At 40.0% G+C, this 14,030-nt stretch overlaps 1 pseudogene; it reads left to right on the plus strand.

Moving 5' to 3' along the window:
* The first annotated feature begins 9,254 nt into the window (after nucleotides 1-9,254).
* Nucleotides 9,255-13,678, plus strand: LOC139445012 (uncharacterized; annotated as a pseudogene).
* Nucleotides 13,679-14,030: the final 352 nt, after the last annotated feature.

Here is a 14,030-nt window from a genome sequence, read left to right on the forward strand (position 1 = left end):
CTCCAAAAGCAGATATGCCTGCTGTGACCTTGAAAATGGGGTCAAGGTCACCAAAACCGACTGGTGTCTGCGGAGTCTGTATATACACCATAGTTCCAAATATGAAGACATTCCAGAGATTAGTTCTTGAGATATTGCGGCAACACCGTTTTCCAACTCCAAAAGCAGATATGCCTGCTGTGACCTTGAAAATGGGGTCAAGGTCACCAAAACCGACTGGTGTCTGCGGAGTCTGTATATACACCATAGTTCCAAATATGAAGACAATCCAGTGTTTAGTTCTTGAGATATCGCGGCAACAAACAGGTGGGACGTACGGACGGACGTACGGACTGTCGTGAATACTATATCCCCCGCTTCGCGCTTTCGCGCGGCGGGGGATAACAAGGGTAAACCCTGATGGTAACAGACAAGCTGACTTTGTTAGTAAAATGTACTTATATGAACATCACCGATGTTTTGTTCAACAACAAAGATTTATAAGGTACTTTATTTGCCAGTCCACAGGGACTGGCAGTTATATGTATTACCGGTCCAATTTTACCAGTAAAAACCTGGTAATTACCGTTAAACGGGAACGCTCCATACAAAAAACATAGAAGGACCAGTTTAATAAAAACACTGTGGGGATTGCCAAGTAGCCTTTGCTTGCTGTTATATGGGTGGGTCGGGCAGGTGAATTTGTGCTGGTGTGGCACTTGATTCTGTGTGTTTTCACTCATGCTTGAAACAATTTCCAAGAGTGCTGTCGCATGCCCGATTCAATTCTCAAATAAAAACAATAGAGCTCTGCACAGCAAAGCCGGAAATGCAAGTACTGTGCAGAGTAAACTGGCTTCAGTTAAAAAAATTATTAGAGAATAATTGAAGGGAAAGTTTGAGTGTTTTTCTTACGTATGACTTACAAAATACTAATTGCCAGCTTGACTACATTAGAAGCCAGTGTTTATCAAAAGCCCAGATTACAATATAAATATGAAGCCAATCACTCTCCTACCCAGAGTTCCTTGCGTCCAGCCAAGTACCTCTGTCACATGGTCACAAGTTACAGTCCATTCATGTGTTTTTCCTCAGTTTCAATTTGGACAAGTCTACATATTTAGATCACCATGTCATGAAATGTTTAACTTTCATTGAGAAAATATTCTAAAACATGCAAGATATTTATCCTATGTGTGCTGTCAGAAGAACAGCTAGCACTTACTTACTTTCTTAAATGAGGAATTTAACGTGCGCTTTCCGACATATGTGTATGTCGCACACGGGCTCGCCAGGCCATTCAGTGTTTGGTCAAAAAGGGTATGTCCGAAAAGGTGAGGCAACCTAGCTAGCACTTTCGACTTTTAAAGCTTATATATTGTCTTGCGTCTTACTGTCTATACAATTATAATTTTTAATTTGAAGTTTACACTATATACGGCTTTTCCATTGGACGAGAGGTCAGTCACATGACCACGAAACTGACGTTCATAAGAGAATGAATGACACAATTTGACGTTCATACGTTTTTTCACGAGACTGTGCTCTTGAAATGACGTAAACACTGGCGGACTAGTTCCACATTCCTGGGGAAAACCCTGGGAATTCCCTAGCAGGAAAACATACATAAGCGTTCTTTTTGATCTTTTAGTACCTTTAATCTTGGTCTCGGCGTTTCAGTATACATTGAGAAACGTAAGAGAGCGTGACTGCATGATTGTTCACGAACATCCTCACTACAGCCCATCCTAATGAGCAAACGAAGAAATGCACATCTAAACTATCGTAGTATCGATTCGATCCGTGTCTAGGCTGACAGTGACCACCTCCAGCAATCTTCGAATTTACCTAAGTGTCTGTTTTACGCATCTTTAATCACCTTTCAATGATCGGCCACTTGATCAACGATGACTAACACATGTAACCGCCACAGGTTCATTAACAACTTCGGAAATCTCTCCCGTCACGTTTATCGTGTCGGCCATTTTGACATCTTGTACATGATGTAAATGTATTACGACGCGCTGTCATTGTGACTGACTAACTGAGGTAGTTCTTTACAGACCTTTCTCATCTAATGGTAATATTATTTGAACACATGTGTTGTGTAAGATGTTTCTGAAGAGCAAATTATGCATCCATACGCTCATGTCACCTCTCTTTTTGAGGAACTATTTTATTCTGCGATATAGCTGGTTACCACTTCTGGTACCACTTCCACTGTATATTCATTGTACAGATTAATCAACATGAACCTTATCTTCTGAACAGCTAATTCATAATGTTTGATTTTAGTGTTTCATACTCATTTCATTTCAGTTAATGCCTATCAGACATTCCTGAACACTCATGGTAGAACGACCTCCCGTCTGGACTTCCACATGTCCCTTCTCCACTCACTCGTCGGGAACAGTCAGGTGAAGAGGAGGTCTTGCAGGCCCAGGACCCAGCCTCCTTCCCGACGACTGACCTGATGTCACTTTATAGAAGTGCTGCCTGAAGGGAAGAGGAAACAGTGTGTTCTCTGCAAAAGAGACAGAGGACCAATAATGGCTCTGCAGGAAAGGTCAGGACCTGGGCCCACTTGCACAAAGCGATCTTAGCGCTACAACTATTGTAAGCCAGTGTTAAAGTATGGGAGTTACGATCATCTTAGTGCTAACATCGCTTTGTGCAAGTGGGCCCTGGTGTCCTGACTGCCACGTTGGCCTCTGTGCACGCTGTTTCCGTCAGTATCACACAGCTGATCACATTGAAGAGTGAAAGGCTGTGTGTACTGGCATATGATGGAACATGACTATGTTCCATCATATCAACCCTTCAAGCAGTTTCCCCATCTGTGTGCTTCATTGTAAATAACTAGTGAGTAAGTAGGACTTATGCCGCACTTGCAATATTCAAGCGACATCACAGCGGGTTATTGTATATATTTACTTATTGTAAATTTTTCATATGTGTGTATTTATATATATATTAAACTATGTTTTTGTGAGAGAATATGACGTAACGCCGTATTTGCAATATAACAGCAACATAATGGTGATTCATTGTAAATAGATCATTGTCTATTGTACCGGTATATGATTATGTACTTATTTTAAATGAAGTGAGTTTGTTTTATGCCTCTTTTAGCAATATTCCCAGAAAAATATGGCAGTTTAATGTACATATGTTCATATTATGTTCTCTATTTATTGTACATGTAATTATTGTGTGTATGTAAGGATCTATTCGTGAGTAGGACTTCCCACTGCATCTGCAATATTCCAGCAATATCGCAGCAAATCTTTGTAAATTCAGGGGTGGAAATTTTAAAAAACAACTTCACTTGCCATCGGACAAGTTTAAAGACAATTTTCACTTGCCCTGATTTCATTTTCACTTGCCCAAATAATTTCAAAAGAAAACTTCAAATCATCAATATGTGTTTATCTCTTTCAACACCATAGGCCGGTTTTCCGGCCAAGAAGCATCGATTCCCCAGACAACGTAGGCCGGTTTTCCGGCCAAGCCGCAGTCACGTCAAAATAGTATATATTTTTATGGACCTATCTGTAATATCATTCATTTATTAAATCTATCATTTCACAATGTCTGAAATATGTATTCCATTTCAATTTAACATTTTTTATCAATAAATTAAAAAATTATTCACTATTTCCCGTGATGTTATTGAAAATAAAATTCTCGGACACACATTTCGACAACGGGTCCACATCGAACATGTCAAAGAGCAAAATAAAGACGTTTAAAACAAATCTTTAAATATATTATACAAAGAAATAAATAAAATCAACAAAAATATATCTAAAAGTAATCAAACTTACATCTAAGTTATTATTTCCATCTTTTCGTGCGATCGCGTGTAATGTAAGTCAAATGACATCTCGGCTTTCGTCGCCTTGAATTCTCGGCTCGGACACGACGTTTAATGCAAAAATATATGCATGAAAATCTTTGTCATAGCTCGTAACCTAGCACGACACATTCCCGAAATTCCATATTTTTTAATATATTTCGGGATTTCCTGCTTTTAAGCAGGGGTGGAATAACACGATTTAACAAAAATCTTTCGCCAACTTCTGAAATTTATCAAACACGAGCTTGGTATCACAGCTGTAATTTGATTGGCTGCCTGAGGTCACGTGCTGAAGGTTGACCAATCACGAAACTTGTAGCAGATTTCGGCAAGAAAGCGTCATTAGAAACCAATTTTGATTCAATGAAATCGCTTGTTATAACTACGGGGAAAAAACCAGGCGATGTTACGAAAGCGGGATTACGAAATTTCTCTCAGCTAATTTATTGTACCATTTTACCAGTAGTTAAACATGTAGACAGTGATAGTAATTTCCAATATTACTTGCCTCCGGAGAAGTTAAAGTAAGTGATTTTGTTGCCCGACCTCGTACTTCTACTTGCCCCGAGAGTCAGGAAATTTCCACCCCTGAAATAGATAATAAATATATTGTATATATGTACTTAAGGATATTTCTGTGAGAGAGTATGACTCAATGCTGTATGTGCAATATAACAGCAACATCACAGTGATTCATTGTAAATAGATTAAATTATATTAATGAAATAATAAAATTTATATCATTAATCTATTTACAATGAATCGCTGTGATGTTGCTGTTATATTGCACATACAGCATTGAGTCACAGAATATATATATATATACACACACACACTTACTGTAAATAGAAAATGGATTTGTGTATATATTAAAGGACATGTTGGTGCGTGAGTATGATTCAACGCCACATTTGCATTATTCCAGTTGATTCGTGGCGATTCATTGTATATGGATTATTGATCTTTTGTTCACAATTATGTACTTCATGTAAATAGAGTGAGTATGATTAATGCCGCTTTCAGCAGTATTCCAGCAAACATGCAGCACTTTTTTTTAACTTTATTGTACATACTTTATATATTATTCACATTTAAATACTGTCAATAAATATGTATATATTGAAAGATTTGTACATTTGTCTTATATATCTCATTTAAACAGTTACAAGTTTTGTGACTAATGATAATTTTCAAAAGATTAAATAAAGGACATTAAGGACAGTAAGTATAACAGTAAGGACCTTAGAATAAAAAACAATTTTCTAAGTTCATCCCATTATAGCCATAAGAAAGTGGCTTATAAAAGTGTGGGTGTACCTCTGGAATATTAACAAAATATTAAAAAATGTTCACAGATTATTCATGTATGTATTTGTAAGCATACTTTTTAATTATTAATTGATATATAGAAATCGATTCTCCAATGTTATAACCAATGACGTGCATACATCTACACAACTATAGAAACTAAATGTTTTTTCTTCTAGTCCTTATAATGATAAACCCTTAAAATTTTTGCAAATTTCTACTTGTCCGTATTATGCTTTAACTATTGGTCAGTTTGGCAAGGACTATTGGACAAGTGCCACTTTTAACCGCTGCAACACATGCACATCTTTGCCATAACTTATTCTATCAAATTCGCTCAACTGCCATAATGTAATCCATAAATTTTAGCGGTAAATGCCACAAGCAAGCGCGGACGTGAGAGAAGAATGTGAACGCGAATGTATTTGTTACAGATTTCGTTAATCTGAAATGTCCGTTTTTTTCGGGCGGGTAACCTGTGCCTTCTTTTTTTTCAAATTCGTCAAAGATTACCTTTTTTTCTTCAAATTCATCAAACATTACCAGTTATACATAGTTTGATTAGTATTAAATGTCCGTTGAAATATACTTCGGATAATGGTATTCATAACAGCTAGTCTACCACATCGCCATGGAAATCATTCGTCAAAAAGTTCCCGACAGAAAGATTAATTATGGAGATCAATTTTGATTATACTTTGAACATTTCATGACAAAAATCACATATAAATCCAACTGACTCTAATGAATGTTAGCTAAATACAGTTCCTTTGGGTTTGCGATCAGTGGTTCCATGTCTTTAATACTGCTTGATGGTCACTCAGTGGCTAATGATGTAAGCAGAGACCGAAATGGAAATCGGGAAAATATGACCAGATTGCAACGTTAGAATCTTTGATGAATCAATGCGTTTATCATCTACAAATTATGACAGATTTCAGACCATCACTAGAACACTAAGCTATGCTTACAGAATGATGTTCAAATATACTTACTATCTCGATTGCTGTCAAAGATGTTATAGTAAATCCCAAATCCCAAACACCGCTGAACACGATCGACGACATTTTGAAATATTCAAAACTAAAGCTGTCGACAACACAAAAGGCATTTTTGTATTGTTTCTGCTTCATGTGAATTTTTTATTGTTCTGTGTTTGTATAATCGGGAGCACCTTTAGAATACAGTACCACAACTCAAGACAAGCAACCAGTTTTTGTGAGAATCCGTTGGACGCGAACCCGCGACCTTCGGATTGTTAGCCCGACAGCTAACCAACTGAGCTATGTCCACACTGTTAAACTTAGTGCAAATTTACCTAGTCATGCCTATGACGTTACGGAACTGAATGAAAAGGGTCGAATAGGTGACGGACACTTACGAAGGTTTTGGGTAGGCATGGTGTCTCGTGACTTTAGTCTACGACACTTTCGGAAGCCATTTGGCACACTCATCCCATTCTGTAATCTACAAGAGTGGTGAGGAATGAGCCGATATGCCGCAAACTGAAAACGGCTCCAGGCGTCAGACGGCAGACGTCGAACTCGCGAGTACGCAAGAATGATATGGTATTTAATAATTCGTCGGGTGATTTTTTTGACAGAAAAGTGTGGTAGGGAACATTGTAAGGATGATGTGGATAATAGTAAGGAACGAGGGAGGAATAAGCATGACTAGTGTCGCCACAACGGTGAGTTCGCTTTTGAATCAGTACTGAAAAAATGTAGCCGGTGAAAGCCGCTTGTGTGAATGTTACAGGACAGTTTCCAGTAGCCAATATATTCGACATAAAACCATTTCATCCTTTTTACTTGACGTTTTTGTGTGAAGAATATTAGGAGCCGTTATATAATCAATAATAGCCACTGAACGAGTACCTACCCCTAATGATCGTAAAGGGGTGATTGATCGTTAAGGGGTGATTGATCGTAAAGGGGATCCAAGGGTTAAGGACAGACTTCGGGTAATCTAATAGCCACTAAATGGGTTCCTAACCCTAATGATCGTAAAGGGGTGATTTATCATAAAGGGGATCCAAGGGCTAAGGATAGAGTTCGGGGTAACCTACCCTAACACTGGCGACATTTGGATGTGTTCAGCACAATTATAATATCCCTAATAAACTGCATTCTTGTGCATAATAATGAAAATTAATAAACCGAAAAAATAATATATGTATATCAGTTCTCATTTGTAACCACTTCATCCACTTCAATTATGAGGAAAACACAATAATAAATATATAAAAAATAAAAGTACTTTTGTAAACTAGCGCTTGCTGTGCCGCCGCAGGCTATAATTAGTAAACAAATACTCAAAACTCTCAACACCGCAGGGCGTATTCAATGACATTGCGTGTAGAGATGATAGATCACTGGGAGGAGCTTATGCACACTCGATGACCCCTGACGTCACAGGGCATTGTTTCGCCGGTGTGACTGGCAACAAAATACTACAAATTACGTCATAGGGTATGATCACGTGTTTGAAAAGTTTGTGGTACTGTATTCTAAAGGTAGGCCATATAATCATTATTAGTTAAAAATGAAAATAAAACAACGTTATTTAGGATTCATAAAGATACGAGACTAACTCGTTCATTCGTCTGTATGCAAATTTTGTCGACCTGCAAATGGACATGTTCGCCATCGCCAGGTAGGAGTATTTACAGTGAACTAATTTACATGAGCCGTGAGCAATACCTTTCGGTGCCAGATAAGTAAAAATATGCCATGCATAAGGGCATGTTCTTCACAGATTACCTAGTATGATTTTCTTACTAAAAAAATGAATAATGCCCGAAAAGAATAATGATTTATTGCAATGAAGAAAACACAACACCGCATATAATTTTTACACTGAAATGCGGTTTCGTTCTCCTCTTTCTAAAAGTATGTAATTTTAAATTTCATAGTTAAAGTTACATATTACAATTTATATGAGCATGTAGGTAATAAACCACAGATTTTAGGGATAAGATTTCATTCCTTACTTATAAATAGTTTTTTCATTCATAGGCATTTTCTGACATGATATGCAAACGATAACGTTACAATTTCAATAATTTACGTCCAAAATGGCGTCTCACAAATTTGAACAAATTCGTAATCGACGATTTCGCGGACGATTTTACACTGAGATGTTTCATTTTCAACACAGTAATCGGGAAACAAACAGCAGTCTGTTTTTGCATAATGTTTTTGGTTTTTACATCAGTGGAGATTTACAACCTGACAAGACGCACAAAGTATCAAGTGCGCAATGTCAACAAAACAGCCGCCATGGACATTTTGTAAAAAATCGCATATTCAATACTTTTGCCGAGCTATAAACTACTGGTAATCACGTTAAATGCTTTACAATATTTACATAGACAGTTAGGGAAATGGTTGTACTGTTATAGTGTGAAATTTGAAAATTGTGGGTTGTACCGTTGTTACGTTACGTCGTTTATAGACGAAGGTGTGCAGTTTCCAGAACGTCACTCGCAAATTAACTCGGCACAGCGATAGTACACAGGCTTATTTAAGGTGGCAGCCAGAGGGTTAACGCCGCACTCAGCAATATTCCAGCTATATGACGGCGGCCTGTAAATAATCGAGTCTGGACCAGACAATGCAGTGATTGACATCATGAACATCGATCCACGCAATTGGGATCGATGACCTGCATCAACCAAGTCAGTGAGCTTGACCACCTGATCCCGTTAGTTGCCTTTAACGACAAGCATAGTTGCCTTTTACGGCAAGCATGGGTTGCTGAAGACCTATTCTACCCCGGATCTTCATGGGTCTATAAAGTGAGGGCCAAACATTGTATGAACGTCGTCGCAAGCTCCAACGTTCATACAGTTTGGCCCTCACTCTATGAAGGGTCATACTCCAATGAACTCACACAAAGTGAAGGTCAATTTCACCACATTAAAACTCCATAGATGTGATAGCGGTGTCTTCATCTGCTCATGCTAAATATAGGCCAAGTTCAAAGGTTACGATCTCGTGAAACGAGAGCGAAACCTTATTACCCATAAGCCCTTCTTCATCATAGCCTCATGCTAATCACACGTACGTATCTCGCTGGAGATTTTTTGCGAGTATACGAGGTAAATATGAGTAGTACACAAACTAATATCCCCAAATAACCTTCCAAAGGTTTGGGGGATCATGACAAACCTCCCGAAAGTGGAGCAGTCAGTCAAGTGTCGTTAAATCTGTCCAGTACAAGCCATGATGACGACCACGTGGGTCCGAAGGTTAGATCTTCTAACCGGGGTACTTCGCAGGGGGTCAGTAACGCAGGCAAGCAAGATCACTTACCTAAAGGTTATAGGATTCCTAGAAAAAGGAGAATTAACCACAGGATTGAACATGATATCTCAGACTGGTCTAGCTCGAGCGAGTCAAGTTCGAGTGACAGTTCGACTGATAGTGACGAGTGCGATGAGGTTGATAGTTACCATCTGCCTGGCACGTTTTCAGGGCCAGATGCGGAAGACTATATCGAACCCTCACAAAAAAAAGGTCAATTTTCAAATGTTTGTGTCAATAAACTTGATAAACCCGGCTCTGAAAATGGTCATGCAACTGTAGCCGGTTCAGCTGAAACAGTAGATGAATATGTCCAATTTTCGATCTCACAGGCAGAATCAGATTCTTGGTCCTTGCCAAGCCATCTGTCTAATCATCTCAATACTCAGTTCTCTACCTTCAAAAAAGATAATGTGCTGAATGAGAACATTCTTGATGATCACCCCATACCTGATGAGCATTGTTTGACTGCTCCCCAACTGGATGGGTATTTAGATGATCTTTTCGAAGCGCAGGACAGGTCATTTGAGAAAAAAACAGATTTCAATAGTTTATTCAATAGAGAATGTTAAATGTCATGGGTCCTTTTGTCCCATTTATGGGGAAATCTTGACAAAATCAGGCGCAGGGAGGCTTCACCTGATTTAGTCATTTATGAACGTCTTGACATTGTAGAAAAGTCAGTCTGCCTTGTGGGACAAGCTAACTTGTCTATCAATTTCCACAGGCGGCTTTCAATTTTATCCAAACCAGTTAAGGATCCAAAGATAGCCAAAAAGTTGCTTTACAAGTATGAGGGTACCTTTGCCGATGCTAAAGGGAAGCTCTTCGGAGACCCCTTTTACAACACGCTACTCGCCGAGGTGAAGCGTAAGCAAAAGGCCAGGGATATTCTTGGTGGACTGCATTCGGCTCCTAAGAAAAAGATTAATTTCTTTAGAAACCAGCCTTTCTCACAGGAGCCCTTTCTTGGTGAGCCCTCAGGTAAGCCCAGTTCGTCTGGGGGCGGATTCAGAGTTCAGGCATCCTTCAATCCAAGCAGAGGAGGGAAAGACCGTGTTGGCAAAAGAGGAAGATCCTCAGGACCATATAGGTTTGTATCACTCTCTTTCAACAAATACTGATGCCATGAAGCTCGGCATAAGTTCAAGTCCCATGAATCTGAATGCTCAAAATCCAGAACATCCAGACAGTATGTTACCAGAAATAAAAGATCTAAAATTAGAAAACATTCCTTTCCCGGAAAATATTTTGGGGGGCTGAATACCACATTTCTACACCAATTGGGCAAAAATTACTCTAGACCCATGTATTCTTCAGACCGTTCAGGGCTTTCAAATCGAATTCATTCAAAAGCCTATCCAGAGAAAACCACCTCCACCGTTAACTCTTCCTCAGGTGAACCAGGTTGTTCTGGACAAGGAGATTGGGAACATGATGATGAAAGGAGCAAGGAAGAGATTCTTCCGGGTGTGAATCTGGAGGATTCACAATCTCAGTTTTTGAGTCCCATGTTCATAGTTCCCCAAAAAGACTGGGGTCAGAAACCAATACAATGCTTTCATTCCATACAATCATTTCAAGATGGAAAGCCTTTCACTCCTGAAGGATGTCATTCAGGAAAACGATTATATGTGCAAACTGGACCTGAAGGATGCATACTTCAGCGTCCCAATTGCCAGGCACCAGAGGAAATTCCTCCGCTTTCAATGGAAGGGGCGATTGTTTCAGTTTCTCTGCCTTCCATTTGGCCTAGCGCCAGTTGCTGAAACCTGTGGTGAGCATTGCACGCAGAGCAGGTATTCGGATGATCATATACCTAGACGATATGATTCTCTTTGCCCGCAGCCCAGAGAGTCTAGTTCATTGCCGAGAGAGTTCTTTTGAAGAACCTAGGTTTCGTTATCAACAAAGAGAAATTAGTTCTTGCTCCGTGTCAGAACCTAAACTTTCTGGGTTTCGAGATAGATTCTCAGTGTCTCACTCTAACAGTTCCCCAGAAGAAAGTGACGGACATCCTTCAAAGATGTCACAGGATACTGAAACAACCAGTGGTAAAGATTCGAACACTGGCCACTTTGTTGGGAAAGCTTTCAGCATCAATGAGAGCTATTTTTCCAGCCCAGTTACACTACCGGTTCCTACAAATGCAATCATCACGGGAACTATTGGAACATCAGAGCTACGAACACAGGATCAAACTTTCCAGGAAGTGTGTGCAAGAAATTTGCTGGTGGGTAGACAATCTGTCGACCTTCAACGGCAAACCCATTTCAGCAATCCATCCAGATCTGATATTACAAACAGATGCTTCCAATCTGGGATGGGGGGCAGTTTGCAATCAAGACTGGACTGGAGGTCGGTGGAGTCTGGAGGAGAGCAAATTCCATATCAATGCTCTCGAACTGAAAGCAGTTCTACTGGCTCTTCAGTGTTTCTGCAAAAGTCAGGCATGTCCCTTCTGGTCCAGGTCGACAACCGCACAGCAGCCTCTTATGTGAATCGTCAGGGGGGGACAAAGTCTCATGTTCTAGTCACAATAGCCAAAGAAATATGGGACTTTTGTCTCCAGAGAAAGATAACTCTGAAAGCACAGTATCTACCGAGCAAGGAGAACATCATTGCAGACTGGGAGAGTCGCCATTTTGCAGAATGCCTGTTGAATCACAAGGTGTTCAATCAGTGCAATCAGAGACTTGGCCCTCACTTGATAGACCTTTTTGCATCCCGCCTCTAACAACAACTGGAGAAGTATGTCAGTTGGAGACCAGATCCCCAGGCAACTTACATAGATGCATTTCAGTTGGAATGGAAGGGGGTGAGAGGTTACGCCTATCCCCCATTCTCCATGATCGGGAGATGTTTGTGGAAAGTAAGGAGGTAGGGGGCAGAACTGACCTTGATAACTCCAGTGTGGCAGGGCCAGGCATGGTACCCTGTCCTGTTGGAGATGTCAATGGAGTGTCCAATACTTCTACCAGTGTGGGCCGACTCGCTGGAATCACCACAAGGTCAAACACACCTTCTGGTAGCAAACGGGACACTGCTATTAGCGACCTGGAGGGTTTCAGGAATCTGGTCACTTCAGGAGGCATTTCGCCAAAAAACTGCCGAGCTTTTGTCACACCAGTGGAGACCAGAGACGCAAGGAGCTTATAATTCCTCCTGAAAGAGGTGGTCTTGCTGGTGTGTGGAACGGCAAATCAATCCCTTTTCAGCCTCTTTGGAACATATCCTAGAGTATCTAACCCACATGTATGAAAGTGGATCTGAATACCGTTAACACTAGCAGATCAGCTTTGTCTGCCTTTCATCCCCACATACATGGGGCTACCCAGTTGGTCAACATCCTTTGACCAAGAAACTTATGACAGCTATTTTCAATCAGAAATCCATGTCCTCGATACCACCAAACTTGGAATGTAGACGTGGTCCTGGACCATACTGGTAATATGACTAAAAAAAATGGTAAATTATCAGATAAGCATCTGACAGAGAAACTGGCAATATTGTTGATGCTTACATCAACAAGTCACTCAGCTGAACTTCCTTCCATGACCGTAAAGTTCACATCTGACAAGGGCGACAAAGTTGTCTTTCTTTTGACAAAGCCCACAAAGGTCTCTAAGCCTGGGTCAGAACCTCATAAGTTGACAATACAAGCTTATCCTAAGAATCCATTGCTCTGTGTAGTGCAGTGTATCAGAGACTACCTTGACCGCACACTCCTGTGGAGATAAGTTATTACTCAGTTAGGTGAAACCCCACAAACCTGTATCCGCAGCTGCAGTTGCTAGATGGGTAACTAATGTGATGAAGGATGCAGGGATCAATGTTACAGTGTATAGAGCACACTCTGTCCGGGGGGGGGCTTCTACATCAAAAGCTTACACTAAAGGTGCTTCGATCACCAAAATTTTAGAACTGGGAAACTGGTCTAGAGCATCTACTTTCAAGCAGTTTTACTTGAGGGAGACTAAAGAATGTGGAATCCAGTCTAAAATACTAAACTAGAGCTTTAGACCACCGCAATCACATCTCCGGAGTTTTATGTGGTGAAATTGTTAATTTCATAAGCACATGTAATGTATGAATTGAAATTATAATTTCATTAATAAAACGAAGTAGATGTGATAGCCCAACCCTTGAATTTCCCTCCCTAGCTTGTATTTTGACTGAATTGTATCTCTTTACAGAGGACGCCATTAGGAGGAGACCTGGCTGAAATTCCCACATTCCAGATGTCCAGCTTGGACCAAGATTATCCGTCCGGTTGCTGTCTCAGATGAGACTGTTCTTGTAGGTCGCGTTCGCATTCGCATTCGGTAAAGTGTACTGGGTTACTCGTCACCTTAATTTGGGATATCCCAAATAAATGTTTGATTGAAGCTCTTTTCTTAGTTGTTTTTAGCACTTAGACATAATGAAGAAGGGCTTATGGGTAATTAGGTCTCCTTCTCGTTTCACGAGATCGTAACCTTTGAACTTGGCCTATATTTAGCATGAGCAGATAAAGACACCGCTATCACATCTACTTCGTTTTATTAATGAAATTACAATTTCAATTCACACATTAC

This window comes from Haliotis cracherodii, unplaced genomic scaffold (genome assembly GCF_022045235.1).
Source record: "Haliotis cracherodii isolate W230 unplaced genomic scaffold, xgHalCrac1.p SCAF_6, whole genome shotgun sequence".
Taxonomy (NCBI): domain Eukaryota; kingdom Metazoa; phylum Mollusca; class Gastropoda; order Lepetellida; family Haliotidae; genus Haliotis; species Haliotis cracherodii.